The 19889-nt window shown below is 30.5% G+C and overlaps 1 protein-coding gene across 7 annotated transcripts in view; it reads left to right on the forward strand.

Annotated features, from left to right (window-relative positions):
* Positions 1-407: 407 nt before the first annotated feature.
* Positions 408-19889, forward strand: part of LOC111635888 (apoptosis-resistant E3 ubiquitin protein ligase 1-like) — a 61584-nt gene continuing 42102 nt past the window's right edge. Inside the window, exons 1-4 of one of the 7 annotated variants that reach the window (XM_023381015.1) lie at positions 1077-1805; positions 1887-1968; positions 2094-2169; positions 5414-5531. The gene's annotated coding sequence lies outside the window, so the exon portion shown is untranslated. Of the gene's footprint in view, positions 632-1076; positions 1806-1886; positions 1969-2093; positions 2170-5413; positions 5532-19289; positions 19394-19889 lie in introns of those variants that run through there. The other 6 variants (XM_023381010.1, XM_023381012.1, XM_023381011.1 and 3 more) reach the window with 6 other exon arrangements.

Here is a 19889-nt window from a genome sequence, read left to right on the forward strand (position 1 = left end):
ACTTCAGAATTTAATAAATTTATCGCCACTCGAACGTTTATTTATCGATTGCCAAAATTAATGAACGAAATCCCTAACAAGATTCATAAATTAGTAAATTTCTGAATAATTCTCCTATTTCGTATTGTTGCTGCGCCCGTAACCAGCGATTCCATTGATTCGTTCGGTCAATATATAAGCGTACGGAGCCAAAATTCCATTTGGTGTGACGTATTGTTTATCTATCCCGCGATAATTCGGGGCTTTAAATACAAAGAAAGTACTAGCGAAAGGTTTAATTTAGTTAAGTGCTTCGACTCGTATTAACCGTTACACCCGACAGTACTGTACGTGGGGTGTATTTTTCTGGTAACGGTTAAAGGTGATGCGCACGAGGCACTTCGGTGTTAAACGAAGCTGATTTTTTTTTGTCTCTTATTTTGGCAGGTTGTACGGATCTAGTCCGATGCGCCGCTTCGCTCACCATTGATCCAACCCACGATCACCACCACCAACTTCGTTCGTCCAGCGAGTGGTCTCGTCTTCCGACGCATACACGCCACACACTGGTTTTGGCGGGCAGCGAGTTGCGCCAGAGACTCATTTTACGCCAGTGGCTCAAACAGCACGCATTAGACGACAAGGAACAGAGGTGAGTGGCTGGTGTTGAAAATTCTTTCCATTCTTTTATTAATAAACACGCATTCTAAATTTAATCGACTCAACTATACACTATTACTTTTAAGCTATTATGACGTTGTTTATCCCGGTCATGACACCATTTTTCTCTCTTTAAAAAGCTTGTTTTCGAGAGTTTAGTAAGCGTTGAACTACACTCTCTCGCTCCTATTGCATAATATAAAGATGTTACCGCCGTGTGAATATCGGATGTGGATAATACGAGAGGGATTTTAACACGTTAAGCCGAGACAGTTGTTGTGTTAAGACGCATTTAACGTAAGGGGATGGATGGACAATGCTCCAGCTAAGCGGCTCCTCCTTTATATATATATATATTGGAATTTATCTCGTATCAGATATGAGAAAAATGGGCAAAGATATTAAATTTTTAGTGGATAAAAGTAAGAATTATTTTATTATCGATTCGTTGGTGAGATATTTCCGTTCTGTTTTCGACTCCAGTGTTTTAGCTTTCGCAGAAATAATAGTTTTTGCATGTCGTTACCGAATAATAATAATAAAAAAACCCATATATTAATTGCAAATAATGTTATCTGACATTGATTTCTCTTTATCTTACCTAACAAAATCCCATTTTATATATTTCGATTGTTTAGATCACATCACAAAACACATTATTGCTTTGTTTCTTTGTTGCCTCTACGAACACGTATTGTTTAGATCAATAAATGAATTTTTTCCAAGCCGTTACCTATACTCCAATCTCTAAATATAAAATTCGTTTTTAACATTTTATACACTCCTCGACTTCTGTTGATTTACAAAACTCTCGTTGTTTGTTTACGAAAGAAGGGAAGTTCGTATCGGAACTCGAGCCGCGACTTATCTTTTCGTCGAGTGATTTTACTCATTAAAACTTTAATTGGATGTCCGCATCGAAGGGTTAGACTTAAACTTTCAAAGATTGTTTGACAGCTTGGAAACCGCAGGCATCGACCCGAATTAATAAACTCCAGAGACAAGTCATTAAGAGGTCTTTAAAAGCTATTACCTTCATTGTCAGAATTGATAGAGATGTAAGGCCGAGCACTAGAAATTCCACTCTTGAAAAATATTCGTTAAGTGGACTTAAAGATTAAAGATCTTTTAAAGGAGACCATCGAGAAATTTGGAAGATTTTACAAGTACCTTGATTTATTCTTTGCTTTTTTTTTCCTATTGTATTTGTAATTCTCCACGTATTCATCACGTTTCAATTGTGCTAGATCGACATTTAACATCGGTGCAATCGATAACTGCCTACGGTACGAGGCTCCACATTCAGTAGAAGGTATATCAGGAGTTCTTGTAAGAAACATTCTAAGTTCTGTTATGCCCGCTAAATAACTGCATTCTTTCGAAAATAACGCGTTTTAATAATAACACTTAAATAAAAATCCCCCACGTAACTTGGAAATTAATTTAATTAACAGGGATTAATTAATGTTAAGTATCGATTTAAAGAAAGACGTATTAAGCGAGTTATTCTTCAGTTAAGGTGTGCTAATTGTAAGTGTTCGAGAAACTAATTACAGAATATGAAGTTTCATTGATTATAATTGAATGTGTAATTGATATATACATATGTGTGTGTGTGTAGTTCTGTAATATATTTAACAGTTGCATCTGGTCACGTTCTGCTTCGTTTCTAATTAAACCGAATTAAGAAGAGCGAAAATTAGATTGTAGTCGGTTAATTTCAATTTAAGTAAACACGGCGTTGTTGTTTGTTAAGAAATCTCCTAGATATTATTTTTTGCAAGCGGGTGATGTATCATAAATACACATTTTTAATGATAAATTTAGAAAAAAAAAGGAGATGATATCAGTTGTTTCTGGCCGAAACTAATAATAAAAATGGGTAGAAGATACTTTAAAGTGACTAAAACAGAAGGGGGAGGATAAAATATACATTTTTAGGCGGAAAATAATCTGCCGTAATGGAAAATTCAATAAGACGTTTCGGAAACAGATAAGAAAAAAAGCCATAAAGTTATTTTTGAAGTTACCCTATCTTATTTTTCTTTTTTTTTTCATCAAGTTGTAATTAGATTCTTCGGGTCCGGTATAGGAATGGAAACAAAGTTAAGTCTCTGCTCCCTTTCTAACTATTCTGGGTGCACTTAAAACTCCCTTTTGGCCTTCTATCTCTCTCTCTCTCTCTCTAGGGCTCGAGGATGTCACCAGGTCAACGTCCTATCCTTATCGATCTGTCAAGAGACATGTATTGGAAGCTTTACTTTCCTCGATCTCCATTCGGATCGTACACAATCTGTTAAAGTCTTCCTTCTCGCATTTCTTTGCCTCTTCCCGTTTCTTCTGTGTATTATCTCTCGACTCCGTCGTATCTTTCAATCCCGTTACGAAGTTACGTCGTTTTGAAACGAATCCAAATGGGCCAGAGTTGAACGGAACTTGTTTTCGTGTCCGAGAGTTGTTCGGAACGGAAAAAAAACTCCCCCCATTTTTCTTACATTTAACGTTATTCTCCCCGTAATTATGATCTAAAATGCGGTGTTGCGCGCCCTTCCTTATCGATCCTTCGCCGATTTTCGCGAAAAATAACCAGAAATATATTAAAATTTCCGTTTTTCTTCTTGCTGTTCTTATTTTGTAATTGTTTTCACGCGAATTTTAAAGGAAACTTTAATGAAATTCTGTTGTGCACAATATTTTTCTGCATGGCTTTTCGATTTTTCCACGTAAAAAATTTTTATTCTCTGGAATTTCTTTATTACTGAATTATTGAAAAAATAAATAGCATCCTTAATGTTATTGCTTTTTAAATTTTTCATTGTATGTACTTCGTTGAAAGCTTTCCTCGTTGTTTATTTTTATATTCACTGAATGTTCCGTCGCCGAGTAGAATAAAACAAGATAAAGAATATGATTAATTTAATGAGATTATTTTCTTTCGGAGCACATTTTTTTTTTCTTTTTTTTTTTTAATATACAAATTTTATCAACTTATCTATCTGTTTAAGCCGTTTGTAAACCGTTAAAGCCACTATAACAGTTGGAAATTCGTTAAAAAAATTTTGACTGATTTTAAACGAGATTCGTTATAAAATATTTAAATTACAGAGAGATTGCGGCCGAAGTTTTCATCTTTAAAACGCGAACGTCGAACGTCGAGCACCGCTTACAAGATAGAGCGCTCGACGTTCGACGTTCACGTTTTAAAGATGAAAACTTCGGCCGCAACCACGCTAATATGTAAACGGCGACGAAGCCCTTTTTTTATGCACGATATTTAATACTTTATAAGCGATAAACAGGTTATATTCAGTATTTGTGAGTGTAAAAGAACGATGCCCTTGAAAAAATGTGGACTTACGAGGCCCTCTTTTATGGAAATTTAGGTAATGCGAAGTTCGCATCACACAAGGTATTAGAGAGGTTGCGGCCGACGTTCACGTTTTAAAGAAACTTCAGCCGCAACTTCTCTATTGTGCAAAGGGTAACATCGTAACTAGTATTATGCGTTATTTTAAAGGATCATCTGCCATACACTTTTAGGTCCTCGGACGCGTACGATGCCCTAGAAAAAGAACTTGTATTGTTGAAGAACAAAACAGTCACTGCATATAAATAAAGAAGTGCTGCATTTAATTATAAGAAGTTTTTAATTTTAAACTAATTTATTCTTCTAGAAATCGTGATGAAATTTTATTAAAATAAAACAATATATATATATATGTGTGTGTGTGTGTATTATTTTATGATGAATACAAATACCAGATGTTATTTTTAGCGTTTTTAAATTAATGACATCCGAACTAATTTCCAAATTGAAGAATAACGTTGCAACTTTATCCAATTTTTCTCATTTTGCTAAATGTTTTATGCAAATAATTTGAATCTACCGAGAATATGTGTATTTTATTTTAGTTAATAAATAAGTGGCACTTAAAAGTAAATCCGGAAAGAGAGTTTTTTTTTTTTACGTGGAAACAGTTAGAATGACCGTGAATTTGAGTGAATTTCAAAAACTATCCCCTTATAAATCCGATTTTTTTATTGTTAATTTACTTCGGTCGAAACTCTGAACGACGGCCACCGAAGAGAACATTGTTCAGAGGTTACTTTATGCGCCTTTCAAAGCGTGAGGTTCGACTATAGAAAGTTACTTCTTTTCACTCGTAATCTGATAATAATTATTTTGTTTTTACTATAAAGGTACTAGAGAACAGTTATGAAGTTTTTGTATAGATTCATACGAAATTCACACAGACAGGCAGCCGAACAGATTGGTAGAAAACGTCCGAACACATTAATTATAATAAAAGTAAAGATAAAAAAAAACACATCCGAGAAGTATCGACGTAAGGATCAATCGGACGGTTTGTTTTTGGGAGTTGTCGAAATCCTACAACTTCTACTTTCTTTCACGGTACGATCAATCACCTACCTAAGCCGGAACCATCAATTGTTTCGTTTTTTGCTCCAAGAAATTCGCTTTTATCTTTAAGTCCTTCGCGATAAAACAGATAAAGCTACATGGAGAAGCCCAAAAAAGAAAAAAAATGCCATAAGCCTTATTACCGAGGCCAAAGAAAAGGCATTTATAAAAAGAATACAAGATAAAAAATATATATATATATATATATATTGCACGATAAAAACAATACACAAAAGACATACTTTGCTTTTGTTATGAATGATTATATGTTGTGTATGAGTTTTTATATAAATTTCTTAGAAAATAGTAAACTCGTAAACGATCTTGTTGAATTTCTTTTTTTCCTTACAGTATATTTTCTTCCGTGCAAACATCACCATTTTATTTATTTTAAGGTGAAGAAGATACTCCCGTATATTACAATAAAATAGTAATCCCATCCTTTGTTACATTAAGATCAATAGAAATTGTAAGTGATTATTGTAGTAAAAATTTTTTTTCCATCTCTCTTACATTTAAAAACCTTAAAACTTTGTTTTGTAGTAGTAAGTTTATAGTGGAGGCTTTGTGTGCTGGTGAAGACGATCAAATAAATTGATATTATAACTAAGCAGTGCTAAGTTTGCAATTATTCTTTCTGGAATGTTTTCTTACAGATTTTTTTTCCCTATACATTCGTTTACTGACTTTTAGGCCATCCTGTATAATTCGTTTATTAAAAATGTAAGAAATTAACTGTTTAGGGTACTTCATTTATACTATTTATACTGTATTATTCAGAAGTACAGTAGAAATTACACCTCCAAATGTCGAGAAATGCAAAAAATTGGGGTTTTTTTTTGTGTGTGTAGGGGCTCATTAACTTTTAAGGTTAATAACTTTCGTACCTTTCGTCGAAAATTTCTGAAATTTGGCAAGGAGGTTTGCCTATTGGGGAGGTCGATGCTACTAAATTTTGGTGGTTAAAGGTCGACGAGGTGAGGAGATAGAAGGGGGGTCTTGTGTCGTACCGCGAGCGATTCAATGAAGACTTTACTCGTTATTAGCAATTGTAATTTTTTTTAAGAACAAAACTCATCTCTACCCTCAAACTTAAGCTTTTTGCCAATTTATAATACAATAATTAATTAATTTAAAGGTTTTTTAATAAAATCTCTAACAGATGGCGCCACACACAATTTTAACTCTCGCCGGGAAAGTTGCGCAACTCGTTGCTGAATTTTATTTTAGTTTTTACTTTCTTCTACGCTTATCAATGATATAAAATTTTAAAGTTTAAGGATGTAAAATGAATAATTGAATCTTTTAACCACACTTGTAACGTCAGTAAACTACAATTTTAATATGTGCACTTGAAATAGTGTTTGGGTATAGAAAAACGGTTTAAAAGTACTGTATATTAAACCGTCTCGATTTTGCACATGAATTAATTCCTGAGTATTCTTTCTGATTTGAAATTAAATTTAATGATATGCGTGCTTAAATACGTATTACGTAGTAAAAAAAATGGCGGAAAATTCATTAAAAATGAAAATAAAAAATGTCTTTTAAAAAAAAATTAGCTTCAGAACTGATTAATTCCATAATTAAAGATAGGAATAATCTTTAATTACGGAATTATTCTACCTTTGGAATAATTATAATATTCAAATAAAGTTTACGGAGCCACAAAACTGAATTATTCTATAATTAAGATTGAAATGCAAATTGTAATTACTCGAATTCCAATTATTCCGAGAATTATTTTAACTTTAAAGGTTACAGCCACCAAACTGTGTTATTTAAATGAATAATTATTAAATTTATTACAGTTTTTATCTCCATAATTTTTCTGTTTTAGTAACATAAAATAATCACGTCATATCATCTGTCACGTAGGTGCTCGGTCATACCTCATTGTTACGTCGATAGTAAAATATAAAGATTATACAGCCACAAAACGTAACTAGTCACTTCAACTATACAGTTTAACGGCTCTATACTATTGTTTTACTCTATACGAAACAATACAGGACAATCGAAAAGTCACGTAACAAATTGTAGTGACTTCTTGCTTCCTTGCATAGTAGAAAAATGCTCTTTTTATTATTTTTCTTTCTAGATTTTTGTATTCGAGTTTAAGTTTCCGGTTCTCCTCGATAGAGTTTCAGTAGTTTTGAGTGAGTTTGTTTGTCTGTTGGTACGCGTGGGCGTGTTTGTTTGTTTGGTCGTGTTTACTATAGCGACCTTAACAGAAAGCAACTTTTGATATTTGTTGTTTATAAGGACTGTAGAAATAAGTTTTTTCTGTATATATTTTCGAAACATCACTAGAGGCGATAGTCAAAATTATTCAAGAAGGAACCCTCGAGTTAAATATGTTTTTAAAAAAAGTGGATGTATGGCTCTAGTAATATTTAATTTATAAATTTTATATTTTGTTCTCCTCGTACCACAATTTTGATGAGAAGTATTGTTTTTGTAGTTGTTCAATTCTGCGTAAATGTTTTTTTTTGTTTTGTTTTATGCGTAACTTATATTTAGCTCCATTGTTTCTTCGCCTCTTACAAATCGATTTGGAATAATGACGTCCTTCTAAATAGTGTCATCCTTGTAAAGCATCAATGAGTACTCGTGAACGAATCTTTCCCGTAAACATTAAATAAAGAATTCTTCGAGTGAGTAATTTTGCGTTGCAGGTAGTGACTTTTAAACTCGAACTCGTTTGAAGTATTCCAGTTTAGCCCAACCTCTATTTAACGCTCGAACGGCGCTAAATCGAAGTTCGACGTTAAGTTAGAGATCTACCCACCAGTTTGAGTCGAAAAGTCACGTGTGTTGTCTAATATTTGTGGCCAAGATCTGCACGCGCATTCGTCAGGAGGACGCTTAGTATATGGATAATCTCTTTGTAATTGGGATGCAATTTGAAAAAAAATGTAGACCTATAAATTCCAGTTCAATCCGTGTGTCAGTCTTTCCTTAATCTCGAGAACAGTTCAAAAATTTTTCTCCTGAAAGGCGTTAGATAGATAGCTGGCGCGAATGTACTGTTAAAGGAAAAGTATGATGTACTGTACAGGTGCCATCCACTACTAATTTGAGGTGGAGAGAACATATATTAAATGAAATAAATTAAAAATCGTAACCCGGCAATTTGACGATGTAACAATAAATAATTGCTCGTTACGAATAGTTTTAAAGTTATATACAGTTATCATAATTAAAACTTCAGATATAATAATCAAAATTATATTTAACAAGCGATTTTTTTTATACGAAAAAGTTCGCGTGTGAAAATTACAAATAGAATTTCTCACTTAATAAAAGCTTTGAACCGAATTTTTAATTTTTATTACGCGATCGATGAGAATATTAAGTAAACAAATCGCACGTCGACTGGTTATTTCCCTTTAAAACCTCCTAAAATTAATTTTTTTTTAATCACAAAATAACTTCTCGAGAGGGACTTTCCACCGGAAGTCACGCGATTTTAGTTCAAAGTTTTCTCCAGAATGGAGTTAGATTGACGAAAATCCAGAACAGATACGGAGGGCTTACTTTAAAGTACGATTAAAAATTGCGGCCCGGCATTGTGACGTCACAAGTAATTGCCCGTTACGTACTTATTTCTCATAAACTGCATTACGACTACCTTCTAGGTATTAAGCAAAGAGTAAAATCGATAAATTAGGTTGTCCGGAACTCCTAAATTGAAGTATAATTTATCCGGTAATGCTCTAATAATTGATGCATGCCGAAGTATGGAGCATCGGACACTACGATAATAAATTAAAAAAATGAAATTTCCCGCTTAATCAATCACCCCCCCTCAGTAAATTTTACACTCGATTTGCTGGGTATAACGCACGTAATTTAGACAGAAATGCCCTTTTTATAAATACCAAAACTGTTATATTTTATTATTATAACCGACACCGGGCATTAAAGTAAACACGATAAGAGGAAAAGTCGGGGAATTAATTTATTTTTGCAACGTTGTCTACGTTTGACACGATGGAGATTAGGAAAACTTCGCTTTATATTTACAAATTAAACAGTCTGCAAGTATGTTTCGTTTACTCGACCCGTTTTATTAAGGTTCCTTCAAGGACGAGACGAATCGTTGCCGAGGTTACTATTTTACACGTCTCTTCCACCGATTTCTTACATAATTTGACATACACGCTGGCGCAAAAGTTAGTTAACCGTTTCAAAAGTTTAATTACATATATATTTTATCATGCTTCCACCACTCTAAACTTAATTTATAATCGGTATTGTGCGGCTAGAACATGCAAAAAGCACAGTTAATCGACTTCTGGGTCATTTGTAGAATTAAATTTTAGTAGGATTTGGGTGGTATTGATTCGAGTACGTCCGTACATTATTTCTGAATGCAATTAATGAAATTCGTTTCCGAAAGCTAATTTTAGAAGTCACTGCCAATCATACATAATCTTTGCATATTTCTCACTTACACTGAAAGAAATTACTACAAAAGCCGAAGATACTATTACTTATTACTACTGAAGATACTACAAAGGCAATAATATTGTTTAAACCTATTTCTTGTGTACTTTAACGTGTAGTATCTGGTACTTTTGAATTGCGTGCTATCCGTATACCGTAGTCAGACACGTATATTACATAGTCATGCCTTCGGCTTCGATCATTGACCCCTCAGTTATTGGGGACCAATGACAATTGGGGACTTTCAGCGGTTAAAAAAATATATATATATTAATAATAATAAGGTGTATTGTTGTGTGCGGTACTCATTTCTACTCCTTTTGTTATAGGGTATAAATTAAATACGTTGGGAGGGGGACAGAAATATTGGAGGATACGTCCATTATGTCTTACGTGGATCTAAGCATCCATGACTCTAGTATATAACGAGGACGGTTTCCATTATACCGTATATTGCGTAGAGAAAGGAGTTTAATCGTAAAAAGATAATTAACTTATTATTCCGAGTCGATTTCTTCTGTGTTTTGTTATATCGAGAAGAGATTTTATTACAAAAAAAGATGATTAATTTCAAATGTTTCGGGATCGATCCGTGCCGAAGAATTTTTGCATGTTTTTCCTGTATCTGCGCCATAAAAGATAATTTTCTTTCGGGGAATATTGCGCAATTTAACATAACCGAAGAGAAACATAAACGTCGGTTTGTTTTTATTATCTCTTAGCCAATTTCCTAAATGAAGTTGGCGTCGTTTTCCCTATAGAATTGTCCTGTTTGTTATGAGTGGAGTTGTATGGTTTATGTCACGGCTTTCCAGCCTCTGCTGTGGCATTTTTCTTCTGTTTTCTTGTTAAAAATTCAAAGCTGACCTTTAAAATATCCTCGATAACATTTACGACCCTCCTTTAACTTAAAAAGAAATTATTATTTATCGATTTCAAATAGTGAAAAAAATACTGACGAATTTCTTATTCGTTCGTCGGCATTTCTTTTGTTTTTAAAATAATTTGAATTTTGCGCGCGCAGAAATGCATTGTGACGTTTTTTAAATGTATTCGCGCGCGCTGAAATGTATTGTGACGTCTTTTAAATTTATTTCGCGCGAGCGCTGAAGTTCATTTTGACTTTAAAAAAAAATATATTTTGATGATTTTGATTGGTTAGTTTAAATTTTAAATTTATTTGAAGTTCATCGAACGTTAATTAATAACGAATTTATTACTTTTTGACGTGTTTTGAGAGAAGCGAAAACGTTGTAAAATATTGAATATTTTAAAGGAAAATTATTTTATTATTCAAAAATTATTATGGGATTTGTTAATAAAGATGCCCTCCGATCAAATATTACTTTTAAAAAGATGATTTTTAGGAAAATTTCTGCTCTAATAAATAAGATAATTATAAAATGTAAGGCCGAGTTGCCGTTAACAATTAACTATTTAATTGATATTTTTGTGGAGGAGGGAGGGGAAAAAATTTCGACGTTAATGTAAATTGACGCGGTATTAAATGTATGAATATTAATAGAAACGACTTACGTCATTACTAGTAAAATTAATTATGTTAATGTACAATAATCATTAATCTTGTACAGAGGAAAAAAGTAAAATTAATAAATTTTGCTCGAATTTCTTTTCTTGTTTGAATCTTTTCTAAATCTAATTTTTGGAGTAAATTAATATATAAATACTAGAATAAATCACGGGAAAAAAATCTGTTAAAACTTCATTTAACAGTTTTTAATAAGTCGTTTTTTTACGCCAAGGTTGACGATTGTTTTTGAATTTAATCAAATTTTTGCTCGCTTACAGACGTTTCACGAGTATATTTTGTTTTTTTTAGTGTATTATGGCGTATTTTTTGGTGTGTTATGCACATGTATATTATATGCTTGTGTAGAAATACGTTACGGCACGTTTTGCACTTGCAAACCCATTATGACGTTTCTTGTATGTATTTGACACGCATATAGAAAGATATTATGACGTGTTTTAAGTATATTTTGCATGTATAGATATACATAACAACATAAGTATGGCCGATATTTAATTTGGGATGACTAATAGGCATTACTCCATATTGATTAAAGAAAGTCGAATAAAATATGACCATAAATGGCTGGTGTTGTTTGCTGTTTTAACTTCACAAATTACATATTTTAGCATCGTGCTTTCTCTTCTTAATTTTGGTAAAATGCAACCAAACGTGTGCCCACCAGTGGCCAAGCTGTCTTTGTACCCCGAACACTGGGAGTTCGGTCGTGGTGTTCGCGCCTCGCTCGGACGAGCTGGCCACGTAGAGTTTTCGGGTTTTCTGTGGAGAAAACCCGAAAAACTCTACGTCTGTAACGCTTAATTAGGACCAGTTTCCCTTAAAACATCCCGGAAGGCATATCACTACGCAGATCGTCCAAGTGTTGCGGTGCCATAACTTAACAAACAAACTAACTTTCCACAATTAGTCAGTCAGCTTTACTGTATTTGGTATTTTGCACGTGCGTAAATGTATTGTGACGTCTTTTAAATTTCGATTTTGTATTCTTATTGGTTAATTTAAATTTTATAACAGGTCAAACCGCTCGGTATTAATAATGAATTATTTAGTTTTAATGCGATTTACTGGTTGCTTTTTATGTTTCTTTGTGTTGTCAGGATTGAAATTTTATCAACTTTATACGAAGTTATAATAATACTTTAATTTTTGACATTTATTGAATACATTTAATAGGTTTCTTCCAGACAAAATCAGTGGTTAAAGAGTGTAATTTTGTTCGAATAATGAAATTTTATCAAAATAATTTGGCGAAATCTGTGTGTGTGTGTGTTTTTTTTTTTAATTTAGCCTTGTTAACTAACAAATTTAACAACATAAACATGCTGTTTTTTATTCATGGAAAGTTAGCACAAATTCTAGAATATTAATGTGAACAGTTTATATAAATATTATTCTAGAATTTGTACGAATTTGCTTCTTAATCATTTTTTTTTCTGTTTTATAGTAATAATTTTTATATTTCTGTAAAAAATAAATTGCATTTTTTACAGAAAAATTAAATCTACTGTAGTAAAATATCAAATGCCTTCTTATAGTAAAATGCCATAAAAACTTTATATTTTCTGCAGGAAATATAAAATTTATTGCTCTCAAGAAAATGTTAATATTCACGAGTTTCACAAACAGGCAACGTTATTTTAGTAATACCTTTGCGTATGTTCTACCATTTTAATGGAATTTTTTTTCACTTCTGTTATGTTTTCTATCACTCTACTTATATTGATAAGTATGCTCTGCTATATTTTATTAAATAATATAAATAAATAACTTATACATACATAAACAAGCATTACTTTTGCCGCAAGATTTAAGTTAAACTTCCTTAAAAACTTGCAGGAAATATTCCATCCTTACAGTAAATGCTCGGAAATTAATACTTTAACAATTATTCATTATATATTTATAATTCATAAATAAAAATTTTTCTCAAATTTTAAATTTATAAGTAATTAAATTAAACATTACTTTAGTTTTAAGTACAGGGTGGTTCAAAAATTGGTTAACGATTGTAAAAGACTAAATTTCCTTCTTACATCCAGCTTCGATCACTTATTGCTTTAGAAAGCAATAAGTGATCGAAGCTGCTTTAGAATTGTCGAGCCACTTTCAGAAAAACACGGTTACCCGATTTTTGGACCAACCTCTAAATTTCCATATGATATTTTTGAATAATTCAATTCATATTTTTATAATGAAAGATGATCATTCGTACTCGTGTATAAACGGTTAGAAATAAGTGAGGAAGGTTTTGTATTGATCATCTTAAAATAGTTCTAGCTACAAATGCATAGAAGTATAATGAAATTTACTTACTGTACTTTATAAAAATGTATAAAATAAATAAATAGTTTTTTGATAAAAATCCATCATCTTTATTAGGAAAAAAATACAAAAAATGGCAGAATAATTGGTATTATTTAATAGTTTTTTACTTTTCTTAATTAGAAGAAGATAATGGCAGAAAGCCAAGTGTCTCCATACATTTTTTTTTAAAGCACGAATAGTTTAAAGACCTATTATGATACAGTTATGGTTTTAATGGGTAGAGGAATCCATTAACAGAGTACTGATAAAATGTAGCCTTTTAATAACACCTATAAAAGTGGATAAAATTCTTAATTTGGCCAGTAATAAATTAACCTACATTATAATGCGCCTGGCCTAAATGTGGTCTGGACACAGAAATACTGCCAAAATTTACTATTCTATGTAATAACAATACAAAGTGATGCAACTTAAAGTGTTTTAGATAAAATCAATAAAACAGATTTTCACCTATTAATATCTCAGAGGGATGAGGTCTACTTTAGTGGCTAGTTTGGACCTAAGTCTCGCTTCTTTCCAATGTTTTTACTTTGTTTATTTAATGTAAACTGTAAAATTTACTGTACTGTATTTAATACAATTTTTTATTGTGAGGTGTACAAGTTATTTACAGTTACGCACAGCCATAAATGATTTTGAGTGATGTTGTCGTGTGCACAAATCAGGGAAATTATCATGTGAACAACTAACTACCTATTACCAAAATAAAATACAAATTCGCTATTAACTCATATAAGTATCGATAGTTAAAGAATTTCACTTTAGATTTGAAGTGTAGATAGGAGAAGGTTGCGTGTTCGACATTTAAATAGGCCTACTGCTTTGGAAATGAAAAGAATTGGATGCCATTGTTTAATACTCATAAAACTTTGCGTGTCACTTCTAAAGAGAAATTGAAATTCACCAGAATTTCATTAAAAGTTCAATACACATTATGTTATCTTTTTTAAAGTATATATTGTATATAATTTACATCTTAATTTCGGTTTTACTGAATTATTTTATGACATTTATATGAATTATTAATGAGTGAATATAATATATTTATTCAGAAGTCGTAATTAAATAATTTATTATATCGACGTTTTGAATAGGTCTATTGTTTTAAGAATTATATAAATATAATTTAGAAAAATGAATAAAATAATTTTATTATATACAGTGAAAAAAGTATTTTCACACACTAATAATAATACAAAAGGAAAGGTAGTTTTGTTGCAGTTTAAATCTCCATCTTCTCTTCCTCCTCCTCTTTTTATACTAAAGTTTATAAGTCTTCTGCCTTGATGAGTTGTTACTGGCTTGGGTCTTGATCTTTGTCTTCATCTTCCTATTCCTTTTCTGTCATGTCATTTCTTAGTTTATCTCTCTGATTAAATAAGTTAATTTATTATTAGTTCCGTACCTTCTCCATGTGTCACTTGGCCAATTTAAACAGTCACACAATGCATGTATCTATATTCTTTCCGCGTGTTGTTCGACCAATTTAAATATTTATCATTTGGCTAATATAAACGGAACCGTATCGTCTCCCGACTTTGTACGGCCAATTTAAATGATAATGTTTGGTCCATATGCGTCATACAGCCAATATTGTTTGATTTAAATTATTTTATACAAACAAATATACAAATTTGAGTAGATAATACATGAAAATAAATTATTTTAATTGGAAGTAATTCTATTTTAAGTATCCATTGTTAAGTTGTAATGTATGGAATTATCAGAAATATTATTTTATAAAAGAGAGTCAAAAATAAACATATTCTTTTAAAGTTTTAAACTAATTTAAAAGAATATGTTTATATTAACGTATGAATAAGTAAAATATGTAAAAATTGTCAGTGTATTTTGTTTTTGACTTACATAAGTAATTTAAAAAGTTTAGATTGGATTTTATAAGGGTATTGAATCAAAGGTATCATGCATTTTAATGTACTGATGAATTATAGGCCTATATGAAAAATTGATGACTTAGGCAAATATAATAATATGCTGTTATAATAATAATATGAAAAATTTAAAGAACCAGCTGTGGAAAACAGCCAACAGATTTTCTTTTACTGGATTACAAGCCATATTCCATTAAAAACATTAAATTTATTGCAATGAGTTGTTTACCTTATTACTAAAGAGTCATTTGATTTTTTTAAATAACCACTTTATCTGTACAGTCAATTTTCTCCATAGCAATATTTAGTGGAACAACAATAAATATTCTTGTACAGAGATTTATTGTTATCATCAGTTTTTTAAAAAGTTTCCTTTCCTCGTTTAATATTGTCAGACTATAGATGGGGTTATTTCTATAAAATTAGACAATGTTAGAACTGAAAAACATTGAACTTTCAATCTCTTCTAATACAAGATTTAACTAATTTTATTGCATATTATTTCTACAGGACAGACCTATGTTAAATGTCAAAATTGGTCAGAACCAAAGCCTTCCTAGGCAAAAACTAAAAAATAAAATTTAACTTATTCTAAAATATAATTTCTCAAGGAGGATACTTTTTATAATTATTTTAATAAATGTAATTTGTAACACTAATGGTGATATTTGCAACCAAAAATCGAGAATTAGAATTCTTGATTCTTGGTTGCAAATGCTGCCATAAGACCTATATGCTTTCTAAGAGAACTTATTACATTAGATGAGTTTAACATAAGAAAGTTATTCCAGAACTTATATAGGGATGTTATAGTGTTTTAAATTATACTAATTACGAAAGTAAAAGATGTTTTGTTACAATTACTTTTACCTAGTTATATTGGGTTCTGGTGGATTCTCGTTTTGACTAACATACAGGTTTACTATCATTTATAATTTCTTGAGAAATTGGAAATAATCTATTCAAGCCCCCCCAAAAAAAAGATCTAAACTGCTCTATAAAAAGTTAAAAAAATTTTTTTTGTCATTTATTGTTGAATATTATGAAAAAATTTTGCTCAAAAGCTAATATTTTGGCTAAAGAAAGCAAAAAATGATAAATTTTTGTTTATCACTTAAAATTAGTTAGGCTCTAAAACACCAAAAACATGAAATACCTGTCAACTCTGCTCTCATCTGTACCAATGCGTATTGACTGTAGGTAATGTTCACATTAGAGAATTGACATGTTGAGAGTACAACATTTTGATTTCAAAAACAAGCAATAAATTAAGTAAAATTTAATTTACTGCATTATTTACAGATATAAATAAAAAAAAAACCTTGTATTGCTAAATAGATTTTTTGCAGTGCAGGATATTGCTCAATTAAGAGGAGTTTTATGTTAAGCTAATACAAATTGCATATATTTCTTATTGTTATATTGATGATAGCTGTAATTTTTTTATCAAAATTTTTTAAAGATACTTTTTTTTTACCTTTAAACTTATTTTTAAAGATAAAAAAAGATGTACAAAATAACTAGTAGAAATTACTAGTATATTGATGATGAAATTATCCATTTGACAATACACTGAAAGTTTAATAAAGATACATTTCTATATATCCTATAATTTTAGAATTTCCTCATATATACAATTTATAATGCATGTAATAGTTGATAAGTTCTGTCAGCCAGTCTCATTTAGTCTTTCAATTAATCTATCATAGTAGCTGAAATGTCTTTTCAGTTGTGTTGATTTAAACTAGAGAGATCGGAATAAATTTTAAGGATAATATCTTTACTAAATGAGACAAATATCTCTCTCAGTCTGTCTTTCTTTTGTTTTGTTTTGTTTCAAGAAAACGACTGTACATTGCAATGTAAACAAGAATATCCACAATATAAATTATTTGGGTAGATAATTGTTTTTAATTTTCTACATGTATATTAACATCCACACTGAGGTTTGGAATTATCGTTTAACTTTAGATCCTGACCAGGGACTGGATCTAGACTTTCCATGGAAAGAATTCATCTCTTTCCATCAAATAATAGTAAAATTTAAAAGTATGAGACATCAACTATTTCCAACAATGAGAGGTCTAAGCTATAACCTGTTTAGCTTCCATATTAGTTTAATCTTATACCAAATTGTGAATGTGAACTTCTGAATTAAATTTCTTATGTTGAATGTTGTCATTCCGTAATTTTCTGTCATTACGACAAAACAAACAATTTATAATAGAAATATGTCATTTCCTATGAATAATAATAAGAATAAATTTGTTAATTATAAACATAAAAAGGAAACAAGAAAACCCTTAAAAAACCACAAGCATGAGGAAACAAAACAAAGATTTTTCCATTAGACAGCAGTGCATTAAAAATGATTCCTCGCTTCAATATAATAACCATTTTGATAACATTAACTTTGAAAATATTACCCTCTAAATTTTATCGTATAAAAAATATTGGATGATTTATGCTAATCAGTTAATGCATGTTTAAGACAAATGAATTGATTTCTATGATCAATGACTTTTTGTATGGTAATAAATCATATATATATTGTTATATATATAATGAAATGATATTTAAAAAAGAAAAATGAATTCCTGTTGTTTATATGTAATGATTAGTTTTAAAATTTTTTTACATATTGAAACTAGTTTATTGTTTTATGCAATTGTTTCTTACTTTTTTCTTGCTTGTATTTGAAGTTAAATTATTTTTGGTAAATTTTTATTATTATTTATTCGAAAGTGGCAGATGAAAAGGGTGACCGAAAAGTCGGTTAACTGTTGTAAATACTAATGCCGTCTTATTTAAATACTGACCATTGATATTAAATATTTTGAAAGCTACTTAATATATAAAAATTACGCCGCAATATTTGGAATCAGAAACATTATCTGTTTATTTAATTTAAATAATCAAATGTTTTGCTGGTATTAGTTTAGTACAGTATTTCTCAACCTGTAACGAACCATCGCCCCCTTCAACGTAGTATCGCCCTCTTCACTTCAAAATTCTGAGGCCGAGGACCAAGGCTAATGCCAAATTCGTACTGCATTGAATAGACTAGTGACTAGTATAATGTTATTTGTTTAATTATTGTACGATATAACGAATAAAATATCTAATTATTCTTAATATAATGTTTTACTATATCGCCCATAAAATTGTTTTTTGCCCCCAAAATATAAATTGTCACTAATCGCCCCCTCAACATGGAAAATCGCCCACATAGGGGCGATATTGCCCCCATTGAGAAACACTGGTTTAGTATGTCTCCACATTAGAATTTTTTTAAATTTTAATATTTTACAAAAATTTTATTTATACAAAAAGTACAAAAAGTTTTGATAGAAAAAGTACAAAGAATGTAAAAAATACATGAAATCAAATGAAACTAATGAGCAATCTTGGCTAAAATATCTTTGAATGGTGAATTAGCATGCATATTTTTTCCACCGGTGCTCAGAATTTTACATCATTACAATAATTTTTTGTTTTTATTTTAAAAAATTAAACAAAAAATAAAATATTAAAACAAATTGTAATGTGGAGACACGGTACTGTAGGGATTAGATTTTTTTTGATGTGGAAACACTATACAAAAACCTGTTTTGTTTTTGATACGTAATGGTTAAAGATTTTAAATGGCAGTTTCAATTATGTGTCACTTACAAGATTTTCTCATTTAAGATATCAAAGTCAACGGAACTTTTGATGTAGATTTAATGGATGATTTGTATCTCGACGTCTGTTAGTGGCGAGTAGTTTTACAAACTTTGAGATAACTTTATAAGAAGAAATGAATAGGAAATGTATCTACTTAACAATAAATGACTCTTAAGTGGAAAGGGAAGTAAATGTAACTGAATAGAAAACTTTTATGAGAAAACACAAGTTTACTTATTATTTATTTACTTAAAATTGTATGATAGACAAAACAGAACATTATTTTCTCTTTAAATTATAGAAATTGCTTTAATGGATTCTGGAATTCTGGAAAGATTGTAATTAATAAAAGTTAAATCTGTTAAACCAGCAGAAAAGTTTAATATTACCAACTATTTTTGTTACAGAAACAGCCATCAAAGGACCAAATCATAAGTTTCATTTGTAATACATTTTGTTTTTATCATTAAATATTTCTATTGAATAAGAGATTTATTGATTAATTGATTTGCTAATACAAGACACCAATGCTTTTAAGTTATACGGTCAGCAACAGTATCTTGTCACAAATAGATCCAACCTTCATTGGTGGTTGGCCAGCACAGCATTTGGAGTCATATTATTTGAGATAAATTTTGCACTCTGGACCAGATTTTAAAGGTTTCAATGTGAATCCTCACTGCCTTAGGATGAAACTTTATTGCAGAATTCTTTGGTGGTCATTGAATAAGAAAATTTTATTAAAGATTTATATTTGGTTTCAGGAGCAATTTAAGCTCTTTAAACAATGTTATATTTATATGAAAATGTGAAGAAATATTTTGAACCATATAAGTAATAATGTATATAATTCTTTCTCTTTATTTTTGAAATTTTTTTTTAATGAAATTAGATTAAAATTTTTCATTTTACTCTTAAAATGGAAACTAAATTTTATTCA

Source organism: Centruroides sculpturatus, unplaced genomic scaffold, assembly GCF_000671375.1.
Source record: "Centruroides sculpturatus isolate CEXI.00-Female unplaced genomic scaffold, Cexi_2.0 scaffold933, whole genome shotgun sequence".
Classification (NCBI taxonomy): Eukaryota; Metazoa; Arthropoda; class Arachnida; order Scorpiones; family Buthidae; genus Centruroides; species Centruroides sculpturatus.